Below are 17,287 nucleotides of genomic sequence, written 5' to 3' on the forward strand. Positions count from 1 at the left end.
TCTAAGACACTGACGGTCAAATCAAAGATATGAGGAAATTCTTTCAGGCCTCACAGACCAGACTTGACACTATAATCCAACACACTTGTTTGTAAATAACTAGATGATTTAAGGTTAATCTTGGCAATAAACGGAGACCTCTAATTCTGAGGCCTTAGAAAACATGCAAAACTCTACCATGCTGTGCATTCCTAGGATGGAGATAGTAGTTTGTATGTTGAATTTGATTTATTTTAAAAAAGCATTTGTTGAATGTGTTATGCACTGGAAAAACAGAGCATTTCTCATACCACAAGGCTCCTGCCTACATGGTGTTTTGTATTCGCAAAGTACTCAATTTTTTTTTTTTTTTTTTTTGCTTAATATTAAAATTGAAGCAACCTGGTATGAAAAATTAAGTTATTATAGCAAGTGTTACTTGCTGTTGCCAGGACCAGATTTGCTGTAACAATGGACCAACAACACTAGGAATAAATTGTCTGTGGGCTACCTAAATTTTTCAGTTTAAATGAATCTCTAAGTAGTTTTAGATGATGGAATAATTTAAAATGTAAATTACCCATTCAGCAAATACAGAGTACCAAATTGTTGCAGTGTACTAGGCAACGGAGAGTAATAGTGAACACAATAGGCAAGTACTCAGACTTTGAGAATTACAAACTAGTAGGAAGACACACACTTACCAGAAGTAAATTATACATGAAAGATGCTAAATGGAAGCATAATTATAAATGGTCTGAAGTGGAGATGGGGTGGCACCATGAGGTATACTACAGGTAGATACATGGTTCATGCCTTTTTTGCTGTTCATCTATTCACCCACAGAATAGCACTTCAACCTGTTTATTAACAAAGTATTAAAAACTTTATTAAAAATGATCTGTGGTCAACTTTAATAGAGGAAGAAGAGGAATAAAAGCCTTAGAACACTGAAAAATTCCTATAACTGAATGGAGAAAGTCAATACTTAAATGAAGAAAATGGGGAAGACTGTAAACGGTTTAATAATTTTAGCTATTTTCCTAACTTAACCATTTCTACTTATTTTGCTTATGGAAAGATATTTTCATGTGTTAAAATTTGTTTGGAACAGCAGAAAGCTAATACTGAAAGATTGTTATATGATTCCATCACAGGAGTGCTCTGGGGCAAGGCAGAGAGTCAAAGTTTCAGTGACCACAGGCTCTAATTCAGAAGACAGATGAATAGAGATTCTGCAGTTAGGAGCTAAGTATCCACTATACATGCATTTATATTTTAAACCCAAATTAAGTTGTTGAATCGAATGTCATACCACCTTAGTAGCAATTTTGTTCTTCTTGAAGTTATTTTGTGACCTTGCTTGCATGTTCTTTAATGATATATTAAATACTTTTTGCACACAACTATGGTGGGAAACAGCAACCTAGACTTCAAGGATGTTCTAACTAATTCTAATTTACTTTATATAACCTATAAGCGTGGGTGGCCTACAATCTCTGCCAACATATTTGAAAATAAAATAGAATTCTTGGCTCTAGAGATAATCTGGTAAGCACTCTTTACAATTAATAGAATTCAAGTAATGCGAGCCTACTGGTGGGCTGGAGAGGTACACAGAAAGATTAGTGAATAGTATAGCAGAACATCGGCACAAAAGTTACAGTACTTAATAAGAAGACATAATGCATTTTATGCATACTGAAGTTCACTCTTAATTACAAAGAGCTTGTTGACTAGGTTCATCAAGGCAACATCTTCTCAGCTCTCTAGAACCTATGTCTCTTCTCTTCTCAAATTTCTATCCCTCTCCCTCAAAAACTTTCCCTTCTGGTAACGGGCTATGGGATGTTTAACCAAGCCAAGAGAAACCTGCTTGGCATACTGCCATCACCGATGGAAAGTACTCAATTTGTTGAATGAAGAACACAAGTTACCGTGGGATCAATAAGCCCAAGTCCCTAGCCAGGCCGAAAACGCTGGCTCTACAGGTACTCAGGGAGGCGGCGAAGAAACCGAGGCTACACAGGGAAACACGCAGGCTCCAGCCGCGAAAGCGTTAACGCGAGATAGACAAACTTTCTCAAGGTACAATCTTGAGAAAAATTCTTGGCTCTAGAGATAATCTGGTAAGCACTCTTTACAAAAGCCTCCGTAGAGTCACCCTGCAGGTAAGCACCCTCGCAAATACTCCGACACCGAAAGGCCTTGTTCCCGAGTGCGGCGGAGTTGAACGGCCTCACTGAAGGAGGTCGCCCAACCCTGTTCACAGTTCCGCCACCACCACCCGCCTCCCGGGCACTCTTCCCCAGAGCCTCCAAACGCAGGCAAGGTGGCGTGGAGGCTGAGATCCTACTCTCGCGGGATCTCTCCCAATCGCTATGGTGCCCGGGCCCCTGTCAAGACCTCGCGTTGTTTGAGCCTGGGGGCGGAGCGATCCCAGAGGGGGCGGAGCCGGATGGGGGCGTCCCCAGGCCTTGTTGACTTCAGCATCCTCGAGCGGCTCTCGCGCCTCAGGCTCTCCGCGCATGCCCAGGATTCCGAGGACTCTAGAGGCCGCGACGGTCGGGCTTTCTCAGCTGCGGGGCAGGGCGCCGCCCCTCCCCCCGACGGCGGCGTTGGCGACTTTGGCGGCGTTGTTTGGCGGTGGCGGCGGTCGGCTGTTGCGGAGCCGGCCGAGTCCTAGCGCTTGACCCTGCGCGCCGCTGCGGCGGGTCGGACCGACCGCCTCGCCGCAGGTACTGCGGCCGCCCGTGTTCGGGTCGTGCGGGTCGGCGTGTCGGGCGTGCTTGGGTCAGGCGGGCGGCGGGGTGTCGAGGGAGGTGGGGAGATCCGCGGCCCGGGAGGTGAAGGGTTGAGGGAGTCTGAAGGGTACGGAGCGGCTGGGAGGTCGGGGGCCAGGCGGCTGAGCGGGGCGGGAGGCGGGCTGTCCTGCAGCTCTGGTCGGCTCGGGGGCCAAAGACTCCGCGACGCTGCCGTCCTCAGACACCCGCGGGCCTTTTCAGACCCACCCCGTGACACTGTTGTTGTTATGGTTTTGAAGGAAGAGAACCCAGCCTACGTAAGCTCGGGGCAGCCTTGGAGGCTGGGGCTGGGGAGGGATTTAAGAGGCTAGAACAGACGCTACGAACATTTTCTTAGTTTCTGTTTTTTCGTTGAAGCGTTTACTACTGTTTAAGTGTGGTGCTCGCTAGTCCTTAGACTATTTTAAACAGTTTAGAGAGGACCCATGAGTAGAAGAACCAGAGGGAGTAATTTTGCAAATCCAAGATTTCCTTTTTAACTCCTAGTACTGTTTCTGTATGTCCTCTTTTTAAAATTGGGAAATCATAACTGTGTTTTTAAATTAAAAATTAGAAGAATTGGGGTATGGAGGGTAAAGTATGGTTTTACCAATAGTTATTTTCTCTCAGTTATTTTTAATTACAAAAGTACTACGTACTATTTAAGAAGAAAAGCAGCCAAACAACGGAGACGTCGCTACCCCCCACACCCCCCACACCTTTCCCCCTTATACCACATGGTAGGCAATCTTCAAGTGTGTTTAGCCATGCAGGGTTTTTCTGTGAGTGTGATAAATATGTTTTAAAAGTAACATTGGGGTCATATATAGTATATAGTTTTAGCCACAATACTCACAGATATTCCTCCATTTTATAACCTCATTCTTTTCAAAAGCTACATAGTTATACATTTTCTTATTGCTTATTGCTGAATGTTGTCTCCAAACTTTCCATAATCTTTTAGATTTTAAATAGCTTTTTAAAAGGGCTACAAACATTTTGCAACATAATGTGGTAAAACTTTCAGAATGTCTAAGGGCCAGATGGGGATACTGACACATATTAGGCAAGTTGAGTAATATGTTTACACAGAGCTTAATGGTAGTTTACATGAGGCTTGGATGACTTCATAAAGCAGGTTATTAAAATAGTTTACTTTCTGAGTTTTGAAGTGCATTTTTAAAAGTAAATTTAAATTCCATATGGTCAGTTGAAAATAAATTCAATTCCTTAAACATGAACTGGTTCATGGATGAAAAAAAGGTAAGATAGAAGGCCAGTGGCTCAGAAGTTTGTATTTCATACAGGTTAAAAAACAAACAAACAAACAAACAAACAAACAAAAACACGCTCAGAAAACAGCCAGGGATAAAATATTTTGATAGTAACCCATAGAGAGTAAGCCGTAAGTGTAAGGGTAATAACTACACTATTAAGACAGAAAGCTAGGAACTCCCTATCACATTTTGTATTTCTGTGTGCAGAAGAGCTAGAAGCTTTGCTGTTTTAATCACTGATTTGTATTTATTAAAAATGTACCGTGTATTTATCATCTAGCTTCCAGGGAAAACAACTGAGTAAGATAATCACAGAGAACAATCTGTCTGGTTCTAAACATATATAGCCTGAAATCTTAGGCTCATTTGTATAACATTTTATTATTTAGAGGGCTTTTTAAAAGGAATCCAAAGCATCCATGGCATTTTTATCCCTGCTGGTAATATGTTCATATATTTTTCACAACAACATAGGTAGTAGTCTCTCTATTCTATAGGTGAATAAATAGAGGTTCTGAGAGATTAAACTATTCAAGGTCCCATAGCTGTTTTAGTGGTGGTGACTGAGTTAAACTCAGGTATGGTTAATCCAAGAACTTGGTTTCTGCCCTGCCATGCTACCTTCCATTAATGAAGACTACCTTAAAATGTTCCTTAGAGATGTAAATATAACTATATGTAATAAAAAATAATCTAAAGGATAAATAGTGTGAAACTCAGATTGTTTATTTTTAGATGAGGTTTTTGGTGGTGTATTATTACAATCTTAAATTCCTTGAACTGATGCCAGTAACCAAGAAGATGAAGAGATGTGTTACTTTAGTCTTTTTGCTTGATGCCCCGATAAATTTGGATGTGATAGTAAATCGTAGTTTCTACAGGTGCTTTTGTTTCTTACAAACTTGAATTATCTTATTACATTTAACAAGTTTATGAACCCAGTTACACTATTTGTAAACTATAAACTGATGAAGAGAATACAAAGAGGGCCCTAACATTAAAATGTGCTTATTTCATTTTTGGTATTTTAAGGTCCCTTAAAAATGCATGGTGACAATTTAATAGGGTTTGTGTCATAATATGTTACATTAATCTGTTTTAGTTTCCCAGCAGATCTGACAGCTGTGTAGTTTGAAGAAATATGGCGAATACTGAAGTTAATAAAGTATGGTCAGTTGTAACATGTACTTGAGGAAAAAACCCGCATAGAGGGAAATATTTGAGCTTTATTCTTGGCAATTGTTAAGGATGGTAATCGGATTCACATCTAAATGGCATATCTGCCATCCATTATCTCTTGGACATCTTAACACTGGATCTGAGTGGGTTTTATAGTTGTGGTACACAAAAAATATTTCTGCACCAGAAAGAAAGTTTATTTTCCACCTTAGCCTGAAAATCTTTTTGGGGACATATATTCATGAGTAGCCAAAAAGCAAACTATTTAGGTCCTATGAATGATAACAGAAGCATCAGGTATGAACTCCTGGAGTTTTAACTATAAAACAACTATTGTTATACGTCATAAAAGACCTGTTCCTTGACAATTCTATTTTTAAGGAAACTGGTAAAGATGAAAGAGAAGCTGAAATACAGGGAGAAAAACCTGAAAAAATGGCTGTCAAAGTAGACAAAGGGAGAGAGTTTGCTCAAAGAGAATAGGTCATCAGAGCCAAACCTGTAGGTGGATATCCAAGAATATGAGAATTTAAACATTGTAGTTCTTTGAGCTTTGACATACTGAAAAAATAGCTAATTATTGTCCTGTGTTAGAGCTGTGTTTTGCTGGAGGTTGACTTGGAATAAGGAACACTTCAGTAACTTGCAGGCTCTTAAAAACCTATAATAATCACATTATTGTAAATCAGTTCAGATTGTAATCTAAAGTAAAAATGAGCATCTGAAGAGTTTTGGAATATGAAGTGCTGTGAAGTTCTTGTCTTCGTTATTTCTCCAAGCCAATATCTCAGACTTGTCCTTTTTGCGATCATTGTTCATTTTCTCATCTCATTTCGTAAATACAGGTGCAACCTTAGATTAAGTTCTCATCTTTTTTAGAGGTTTTTTTTTTTTTCCCCCCCTCTTTCTGGACCTGCACAAACCCACAGTTTCCACTGTTCATTTTCTGTTCTGTTTGTCAAGGCTACAGTTGTGCATCACCAGCCTCATTTTCTTTTGTGTTCACACTTGACTTTTGTTGTTATCCTTGATAAACTCTTTAAGTGGCTGTCATTTTTTTAAAATCTTGAATCGGTAGATTTAAAATTCAGCTGTTTCCTTTGTAAATTTAATAATTGTTCCCTCATTTCTTTGTTTATATTAATGACTTTAAACATATTCTTAGGCTCAACATCAACGGTCATTTTTAATTCTTCTCTCTTTTTCTCAGAATTTTTTTGTCATTCTATTGTATTGTGGTACCCGATTCTCCTGCCTCTGTTCCACTTTTCCAGCAGCTAAGTACTTTAAATCCTTTTGCCTCAACTGCCATTAACAGGAGACATCCCTAATCTCTAGATTTTACCATTTATCATGCATACTGTTATCACATTAATTGTTCTAAATGCAGCCCTGATCATGTTTTCCCTGCCTCAGTAACAAAACAATGGTTGAATGCTTTATCAGCCATTGTTCCACTTTGTTCTAATTGGTCCTCATAATAGTTTTTACATTGTAAGTACTCTTATCCCACTTTACAGATGAAGAAATTGAGACATTAGCCTGAAGGTGTTGCTAATAGGTAGAACTGGAATTTGAATCTTAAGCATATCTTAACTTTCAAGTCTGTTCTTGCCGCAGGGCAAATCAACTCTGGAATAAAGTCCTTGTTTCTCAGTGTTGCCTTCCAAAACAGCGTTATTTGGCCCCAGTGCTGCTTTTCAAATTTATTTCTTGTTTTATTCAAACTTAAATTTGCAGTCTTTCTATAAAAAGAAAGTAAACTTTTTTAGCTTCTCATGCATTTTCACTTCTTGGGATTTTCTTCCTTTCTTATCTCTGCCTTTCGAAGTCTTCCATATACAGGCTAGCTTATATACCATATTTCATGACAGCTTCCTCTTCTCCAACTGTATGGTAGTAAGGTCTCCTCTCATTCATATAATTGTTTAACGTCTTAATAACTTTCTACTCTGAACTTGTTTTTGAGTACTCTAAAGTAGTAATTGAATTATGAAATGCTTGAAAGCAGAAAGCATGTCTCGTTCCTTATATCTCCCATTGGATGCTCAGGAAATAATGTGTAAACAAATATGAAAATGATCACTGGTCAGGTCAGGTGCTGCTTTAATGGCATTTAAGTAGTACTTGATTTTAGTTGCTAGATGACACACGATAGTTTATTGGTGTTTTTATTTGTGTAACAAAATCAGATTTTTTTTGTTGTAGGATATCCAGTGAGTTTTTATTTTCAGATTGATTACTAGGTAATTATGATAGCTGTTTATTTTTCAAAAATTCAGGTTTTTCCTTATATGCATATGTCTCATTGTTATAGTATATAAATTTTTTTAACAAGTAGCGTGACATTTGGATTATTTTCCATACTGTTGAATTTGATACATTTTCACATGAACTGTAATATTTTCATAAACACTCTGGCCTCGCATTTTCTCCTGTGCTAACATGGATGTGAAAAATAGAATAAAATTATGTCTATACTGCTGTGTCATTTTATTCCTTTTGGTGATATCAGGAAGCTTCAACTATGTAATCAGCTTAAATGCCCTCACACAGATTATATGTAACTCTTTGCTTCATAAAGATCCATGTGAAATTTCAGACTTACTAAATCTCTCAAGGTTAATGTTTACCATGAAGAAGTTACAGTGATATATGTCTCATATCTTAACCTCTACATCCTATGTTGTATTATAGATTAACCACTTAATAATTAATTCCTGCTTTATAATCTTTGCTATTAAGAATTGCTAATGTAGAAAACCTTGGTGATGGTGGCGAGGGAGGCAATTTTTCTTTTTTTTTTCTTTTTGGAATGCTAAATGCATGATTAGAAAGGAATGAGATTGATTCTCTAATTGGTCTGTATGTTTTCTCTCAATTTTATAAAGTATTATAATCACAAGTACTTTCTTGAGGATAAAAGTTTTAAGCAAGTTTGAAATCATTGATTTTTAAAATAGATAATAGTCACATGGTTCAAGTGGTAGAAAAAGTTTTATAAACTGAAATTGTCTCCTCCGTAGCCTTTTGCTTTCCCCACTGGGAGGTAGCAACTCATCTCTGGAATGATAGAAAAGAAACGATTTATTTGTATAGAAGTAAATATGAGTAAGTGACCTTTTTTTTACACTTACATAAAGATGAGTTGCACTGCAAACCTTTTTTCATTTGTGTCTTTCACTCAGTATCTCTTTAATATTCCATATTGGATAGAGAACTTCATTCTTAAATTTATAGATTGTATACAATTTATTTGCCCATATTCTCTATGGATGGCATTTAGATTTTTTTTTTTTTTCTGTTACACCTGTTGAGGCAGCACTATGAAGGAAGAAAATAAGTAGATTTTTCCTTGTAGGGGCAAATAAAGTTTGAAAACTGAATTGGATGTTCCTTGGCAGGAAATGAAATAGATTCCTTTTCTGTCCTGATGCTTAATGGTAAGTGAACAGAGAGGAGGTTGGAATCATGGAAGATGCTAGAATCCATATTTGGCAATTGAATTGGAAGGTTAGGGATGGCTTTGGTGTTTGGTAACAGCTCCTATGACCAATTGTCTGCTCTGGGCAAGAGTCAATCCTGCATGTATTGAGTTCTGTGCTTAGAAATGATACTAGCCATCTGGAAACAGGTCTTTGGGACTATGGGCCATAATAGTATATTTAACATAGGAAAGTCTGTTCAGGGGATGAATTAAGATCCTTGGATCATCTAGAAAGAAATGTCATGGCCTAAGGTGCAACATTTTCTGTAATTTTTTTTTGTAGAATTATATGTTCAAAAATAAGATTTAAACTGAAATAAATGAAGCTAAGCAAATTCCTCTTTCAGTAAATCTCCGCCATCCACATGTTTCATGTGGGTTGCTTGGGTAATGGTTTTTTAACAGTGTGGTGTGAATCCTTTCAGGCTTTTTTATGTAAACAAAAATTATATAGTCATGCATCTTAAGAATGTCAATCAGAATCTTATGGAATAACAAATAATAAGGATGATAAAAGAATTTTATGAAATAAGTGAATAGGTGATGATGGGATATAAGGTAAATAGTGAATGCTGATTGGTTCCTTCAGACCAGGATGTTATAAATACAGAGCATTATTGTGTCAAGTGAAACAGCTGCTTAGTTTCTGTACCTGGTCTATCTGGCTACTCCTACCTAGCAAGTCGTTTCACATTTCCCAAGCTGTGTTTTTAAGTAGTAGTTTTGGTTTACTGAATAATAATGTATTATTTTTTCTTCATTTTTTAATCATTGTGTGCTGTGAACAGGATTTGAGTGTTTCTGATAGGCATCAAAAATAGTTTTTAGATATTTGATAGGTCATTTCTTTTTACAGTTTTGCTGTTTATGCTATCTAGGTCTATATGTTTAGATTTTTTTTTTTAAATACAAATAACAGGTCATTTATTTTTGCATCTATCCCTCATCTAATAGTAGTAGGAATTCAATATAGAAAGACTAGAAAATATGGATAAAGTAGAAACATTATCAGCATTTATCACTAAGGGATAGTATGTCCTCTAGTTAGTTCTGAGAGACTTCTATGTTAACAAGAACACAACTAGAAAAGCCCTGCTTTATACATTTTGTTGCCATATAAGGCAAATAGATTTGATGATGGAAGCATGGAAAATGTGAGTGCTTGAGTTTTCACTGACCTAGATACTTTGTTTGGTAATCACAGCTGTGGTAGGGCCTCAACTTAGCATGTCAGGTGATCTGTGCACATATATGGCCAAGCACTTGACAGTTTAGCTGTTGGTGATGGAGCTACAAGTGTGTTCGTGGATGGATCAGTCAAATGATCTCTCCCTGCTTCTGGGTTAATAGTTCAGAGCTTTGGTTTTGATCATATGTCATTGTATTTTTATAGTTCATCTTTAAAATACTGACCTTAAGTTAGTTAAAATATTTAGAAATGCCAAAGCTCGAAAAATAAACACAAAACAATTTTCGTTACAGTAATTAGATGGTTTATTTTATCCCCGCGACTCCTGTAATCCTGGCACTCTGCTTCCATGTTGTCGTAGTTTCTTGATGACTACAGTCGATTTTAAAATTCTTGGTCACTTTTCTATTTAAATGTAAGAACAAATTTTGGAACACATAAAGGTAGTCACTATAGTTTTATCACCTGTCAGTGGTCCATAGTGACTTAACATGTATTGTAAATACCATCCTAAAAGAATTACTTTAAATACTTCTAAATCATTTTAACGGACTTGACTTTTTTCTTGCAAATAGAATGATTTGGATCTCTTTATGAACCAGAGAAATTGGAAACATAAAAGATTTAGACTTTTCTATGACTTACTTAAATATCTTTGTACTGTAACTCTTCATGAAATTAATTTGGATCCAGGGGAAAGGAGAAAAATCACCATGGACTTATAAAGTAGTTGAGCTACTTGATTATGGCAAAAAAGCTTTATGTAAGCTTTTTCTTGTTCAAGAGTTGTTCAGTTATTACTGTATTTTAATAATCATTGGTTTTATTGTATCTAGATAATATGAATACAGTTTACACTAATAAATTTTTATGTATGTGGTTACACACACACATATATCCACATATATGTAGACACCGCTCCAGTAAGCATTGTTCACATAGAATACAATATAATTGGCATTCCCTGTACTGCTTCAGGAAAACTCATACTATGTTTGTGTGAATGGTGCTTCCTGGAATTGTGCAATATAAAATTCTAATATCTTTAGATGCTTTAACATTTTTTTTGTTTTCATAGAACTTGCCATTTAATCTTAACAGTCTTGTCAAAGAGGCAGGAGAGTATCATTCCCATTTTGTAGATGCATGAACTAAGACTTAACGTTACTTCCTTTTCCTGAATCTGCCTTCTTTTTTATAAAATGATATACAGTGTTTAAGGACACTGGACTTGGTGTGAGATAGCTCTAGAACTCAACGCTAGTTCGGCCTCCTAAGCAAGTTATTTAATCTATTTCTTTGGTTTCTCATTTTTGAAAATAATATTAGAGTTTTGTCAAGGTTGATTTAATGTCTTTAAAACAGGTTGGACCTTTAAGTGCAGTTAAGTACTCAACAAATGATAGTTGTACTAATAACAAAGGTAATATTTTTTGTCATACTACTTTTTGAACATTATGAGATTAACCAACACTTGGCAGAGAGCAAGGGACCTAATGCAGTGGTAGTATTCACTTAACTAAAGGCCAGACTTGGGGGCAGTCTCACCATCAGTACTGTGGACATAGAAAGCAAGGAGTTAAAAAAAAAAAAGGCCTAGGAGTAGCAAGAATTGATTACAGTCAAGGACAGGCAGATGAACCACATTAGGGCCAATATAGTTGTGTGTAAAATAAAGCAGATTTGAATCTTCTAGTCACATAAGAAATGAGGTATTACTGCATTGAAAGAGACAGAAAAAATTCTAAATTGTGGAGTATTTATACAGTACCCATTGGCCCCTGAGGTGTTCTTGCCATACCGTTATCACTAATGTTTCTCGTAATGGTTTGGAACCACCAAGAAATGGTTGAATTATGTTGGATATTCTCTAAGGCCATAGAAGTGTTACACTGTATATAGAAAAACTTTCATTAATTTGTTTTTAATCTTTGAAACTTAAAGGAGGCATCTTTCAGTATCTAACAGTTCTTTTTCCAATAGTCCTAGATAAAAAAAAAAAATTTTTTTTACAAATTTGAATATGTACATTATTTCATTTGATTCTTAAAACTGAGTCATAGTTGATGGTAAGATTAATGGTTGGTGTGAAGTTAATGGTTGCTGTTAAGGTAAGGGCCAGGAGGAGTTCAGAACTTCATAAATATGTTTGATTCTGGGCTTTTTTTCTTGCTGTTTGCCCAAAGCTTTAAAAAGTTGCCTCCTTTTGTATGTGTTAGTACCTTCTGTTATGTAGAGCAGTATTAAAATCAAAGCCTGCTCCTAAATGTCTTAATTTCCTTTTGTGTAACGTGTCTACCCCTTTCATTTTTAGTGATACACAAAAAGCATTTACCTGCAGGGCAGTCTGTTTTTAAAAGGATGCTCCCTCTTGAGGCCAACCTAGAATCGTACTACATTAAAGTTTGGACAGTTTTGGATTTGCTGCAAATATCTTGGTGGATATCAAAAGCTAAGAAAAGGTCAAGGCTATCATGTGCAGAATTTTATTCATGCTGAATTGAAGTTTTATAAGTACTCAGAATGACTCCGTAGTAGCTTTCCACTACCCTAAAAGGTCAGGAGTTAAGCAAGACTAGCTGTAAGCAGTTTTAAGCTTGATCTTTATATTTAGGCACAATTTTTCCCAATGGTGTAAGATAGTAGAAAAATTGAAAAAAATTTCTGTGTTACTGTGTCCAGGGGTTTAATCTTGGAAAACATTTTGTTTTATAAGAAAATATGATTACATGGTTTAATAATAACTAAACCGAAAGGTTGATTGTTTTATTTGTTGCCATGTTTCCATTTGTTACTTCAGATTGAGTTTCAGAATCTTCATAAAGTTTTTGTACAGTTAGTCTGGGGTATAGTTATTACTCCGTCAGAGAACTTGAGGCTGTCTTAAAAACATTGCCATTCATTATATATGAGAAAATGAATTCAAGTTCTATCAAGGAATAAGAATGTATCTTGCCAGTGATTATCCTTGTGATCTGTTATTTTTTTCCTTGTATTTGTGGGTGAGAAATAGGAGAGGTGGAATGGATTGGGCTGCAGATGTACAGATTTAAATCGAATTTAACTCCCTATGGAGCAGCATTCTGTTGGAGAGTAGAGGACAAATAAAGTTTGGGTAGTGTAATAGACAAATAATTTCCCTCTCCCCCAAAGACATTTATATTTAATCCCTGGACCTGTGAACACGTTACTTTATATGGCAGAAGGGAATTAAAGTTACTAATCAGCTGACTTGAAGATAGAAAACTATCCTGAATTATTCTGATGGGCCTAGTGTAATCACAAGATTCCTTAAAAGTGGAAGGAAGAGGCTGAGTGAGGAGGACTCGGCTGGATGTTGCTCTTTTTGAAGATGGATAAAACGGTCTTGAGCCAAAGAATGATGGACACTAGACGCTGGAATATGCAAGAGAACAACCCCCTCTAGAGCCTCCAGAAAGGAATACAGCCCTGTCTACACCTTGCTCTTAGTTTAAGCCAGTGAGATCTGTCAGAGTTCTGACCTAAAGAACTGTAATAAACTATGGTTTTAAGCCATTTCATTTGTAGCACTTTATTATGGCAATAATAATAAACTAATTCAGTTGAGTGTAATGTGACCATTTGATTTAGGGAAATGATTGCAAAGCAACCTCTTCATTCAACAAAATATTAAGATGACATTTTACAAAATTGATGAAACTAGTGCTACTGTGTTAAAAAAAAAAAGTAAACTAGTGCTATTTGAGCCCTACGGCATGGAATTTCCTATCATTTTTGTAGCATCCTGAAGGTACCTCTGAATTTCTGGAGCTTCTTCCTTTATTTATTGATAAAAGTGGTATACTGGGCAGGTGAATCAAAATGATATAAAGGATGCTATTGAACTTACAGTAACCTAGCTAAAATTGATAAGGATAATGACATTGAGATTTTCAGTAAGAGAAATGGGAGTAATTGAAAAAGAGTAGCTAGTTTGAAAGGTGAGGGCCTATGTAGAAGGTTTTGGTTTCAGACATATTAAATTTGAAATTATGGTGGGAACCCCCTCCCTAGGAAATTAATCTAGAAACTTATTAAATACATTGGAAATTTTATGCTAAAGAGGAGGATGATTTTGAATCAGCAGAGCAATAAAAAGGAGAAATATTTACCTGCCCTAAAATCCCTGAGGCAATTTCTTGGAGAAAAGCAGTGACGAAATTAACAGCTATTTAAATTGCTTTTCTGGCAGACAGAAGCTGAGGTCCTTGTACATTTGCTACATGGAACCTTCAATTTGGGTGAAAGTCTCATATTAGAAGAAGTTGTATATAACCTTTGTTCTCAGTAAGAAAGAAAGATTATGTCTGTGCATTTACTGTATATACACAAAAATGAATTTCTATTGTAGACTCGCTATAAAAAATGGAGAAGTTACAGTAAGGTAGTTGGATAAGAAAAATCAGTAAAATTATTATCTTCGAAAGTATTTTTGTTCCTGCGAAACACATGTCTCCTACCCAGCACACATTAAAATAAATAAATACCATAGAGAAACTTAAGACTGCCTTGTAATTATCACTCTTCTTTGGTGTTCAGTTATTTCATTTTTAGTACATAGCTAAGTATGTCATTTACTGTTGCTTTCTTCCAAAATTATTTTCTGCTAAATGAGTGATGTAACAAATTTATTGAATTCTTTAGTGCTTGTTTACATATTTAATTTTCACTTTGTGTTCCTATGACTTTGGGACTGCTTTATTCCAATGTTTTTTGATGGTCTTTTTCTTCATTATTTGAGATGCCGCTAACAAAAAGTAACCTTTACTATTGCTTATCTCTAGCATTTGTCTCAAGAATTTGGCTTTGCTTTTTCCTTGCTCCTCTATTCCTTTGTGAATTTCTATTTTTAGCTTGCTTACTATGCCTACAAATTGAATGAGTTTTTTTTCGGTGGTTTTGTTTTGTCCTTTTCCAAGTATGCTAATAATTATAGAGGAAGGAAGAAACAAGGGCACCAGAAAGATAATGTGCTTCAGCTAAGAAACTCATGTTTAAGCTGACTCCCAGTAGATGAGGCCACTAAAGCATCCTCCTGTCTAAAAGTTTGATGTTTTGATGAATTTCCTGAGATGGCCAAATTGGCAGCTGCTGTCTTCGGTTCTGTTAGTCAGTGTTAGCTCTTCCACTTCCCTCTGTGATCAGGATGGACAGCTCTTGTAGCACAGAAAAGCTAATAACAATTATTTAATATTTTGCTAAAAAAACTAAAACACCTACGTACTTAGAAGTTAAAAAAAAAAGAGGGGTTAGTATGTGCAAGATACAACAATTTAAGTCAAGTTAAAGGAAATGTGAAATGTTTTGTCTGGCAAAGTATCAGGATCTCTTGTGTTCTCAGTTCATTTGATTGCCTAACTTTTTGTCTTTCATTCTCCAATTGATGTGGGTATATAGTCTCTCTGGTTTTCAGGATTGTATCAGTGAAATCCCAATAAGAAAGAGAAACCACACAGTAATTTAATAGGGAGAATTTAAAGAATTATTAACTATAACAGGATTGGTTAGTAAGTAAAGAAGACTCTAAAGAGTATAAAAATAACTTACCTAGTACAGAGGTATGTCAGCTATTTTTTCCATATTTTAAATAACTGGGAAATAAATTATTCATTAGTTGCAGTCTTTGAATTATCTCCTTTGTTATAAGGCACACCAGTCTCAGAGGCAAAACAATCGATGGGGTCAGTGTATCTCAAGTATTGGCCTCACCTTTTCATTTTGATTAAATTAATGCTATGCCAAAGGTATTTTACTCATTTAGTCTCTTTCACCATTTACTGATTGTTTTCTGGATATTAGGCTGTCTGCTAAGTCAGTGGTGCCTACCCTTTTTGGCACCAGGGGCTGGTGCTCCAATGAGAATCTAAAGCCCGATGATTTAGGGTGGGGCTGAGATGATGCTAGTGCTGGGGAGCAGTTGCAAATACAGATGAAGCTTTGTTCACGTGCCCATTGCTCACCTCCTGCTGTGCAGCCCAGTTCCTAACCAGTGCTAGTCCGTGTCCCTGGGGGTAAGGGACCCCTGTGCTAAGTGCTAGACATAAGCAGGTATCTAGTATATAAAGCCTTCCCTGTAAGAGACCATAGTCAGATGGGTGGGAAGCAGGATAATAACCTTGTGGAGAGGCGATATATTTAAGGCGTTTGGAGAGCATTGAAAAAAGGCACTATTATGTGTCCCTGCAAGATTTGTATTGTGGAAACCTTAAGCCCTGCTGTAGTTATTTTTGACAATGGCTTCACTAGGGAAGTAATTAAGGTAAAGTGAGGTATAAATGGTGAGTTTTAATTCATTAGTATCTTTAACAAAAGATGCTAGAGAGTTTGTTCTCTCTGCACACACACCTAGGAAAGGCCGTGTGAGGAGGATACAGGGAGAAGGCAGCCATACAAGACAAGAGAGTCCTCACCAGAAACTGTCCATGCTGGCATCTTGACTTTGAATTTCCAGCCTCCAGAACTATGAGAAAATTTTCTGTTTAAACCACCTAGTTGATGGTATTTTGTCATGGCATTCTGAGATGACTAAGATAAGCATCTAAGTGTACTGGAGATGGGCTTTGAGAAGATTTCTAGGAGGAGGGGATTCCTTCTCTTAGAATGACTGAGAGATAATTGTTGACTGCTAGGCTTCTGATAAATTTAGTTGTTTAGTAAGGTACTTAAATTCTAATAATGACAAAACCAGGTCTGTCATTCAAATAGAGGTTGAACTCATTATACTCTACCTATGGATGGATGCATGTGCAAATGCAGCCATATTTGTAATACTGTTGTCAAGTGGGGTAGAATTATTTGCATGGAAATCTAGGAACTTACTGCTTCTCATAATCTGTTTTTCTGTGGAAGATGAAGTATGGCCATTTGTTGAATAGAGATCCATCTTGTGAGGATGATGGCAGTGCAAATGAGTTTGCTGTGGGGAATGGGAGCCAGAGGTGAATAAAGACACAGGTATTCCTGGACGTTGCTGAAATTCCATTTGAGATTGAGGAACACAAATCTAGTGGTACCAGTCCAAGTAGTGGATTTCTTTCCTCAGTAACAATATATAACATAAAAGGCTTCACAGAGAATAGAGATTATTGGATTGGTCCAAGGTCGAGTTTTCAGGAGGAGTGAGGCAGAAAATTTAGAATAATGGAGAGTTCATGAACGAAGCCATGTTCATGGGACCTATTTGCTTTGGGAAGAAAGTGATAACTAAGTGTCAGCAAGTTATAGCCTATGAGCCCACTGCCTGTTTTTGCATAGCCTACAAACTAAAAATGGTGTTTATATTTTTAAGTGGTTGGAAAAATTAAGAATATTATGATGTGAGAATTATATGTAATTTGTGTCTATAAACAAACTTGGAACACAACTATACTCC

The 17,287-nt window shown here is 36.6% G+C and overlaps 1 protein-coding gene across 3 annotated transcripts in view; it reads left to right on the forward strand.

Annotated features, from left to right (window-relative positions):
• Positions 1 to 2,578: 2,578 nt before the first annotated feature.
• PCMTD1 (protein-L-isoaspartate (D-aspartate) O-methyltransferase domain containing 1) overlaps positions 2,579 to 17,287 on the forward strand; it is a 63,167-nt gene continuing 48,458 nt past the window's right edge. For 2 of the 3 annotated variants that reach the window (XM_016152827.2, XM_036232852.1), the window contains exon 1: positions 2,579 to 2,717. The gene's annotated coding sequence lies outside the window, so the exon portion shown is untranslated. The remainder of the gene's footprint in view (positions 2,718 to 17,287) is intronic. The other variant, XM_016152817.2, reaches the window with a different exon arrangement.

The sequence above is a fragment of the Rousettus aegyptiacus genome, unplaced genomic scaffold (assembly GCF_014176215.1).
Source record: "Rousettus aegyptiacus isolate mRouAeg1 unplaced genomic scaffold, mRouAeg1.p scaffold_m13_p_15, whole genome shotgun sequence".
In the NCBI taxonomy this organism is placed as follows: Eukaryota; Metazoa; Chordata; class Mammalia; order Chiroptera; family Pteropodidae; genus Rousettus; species Rousettus aegyptiacus.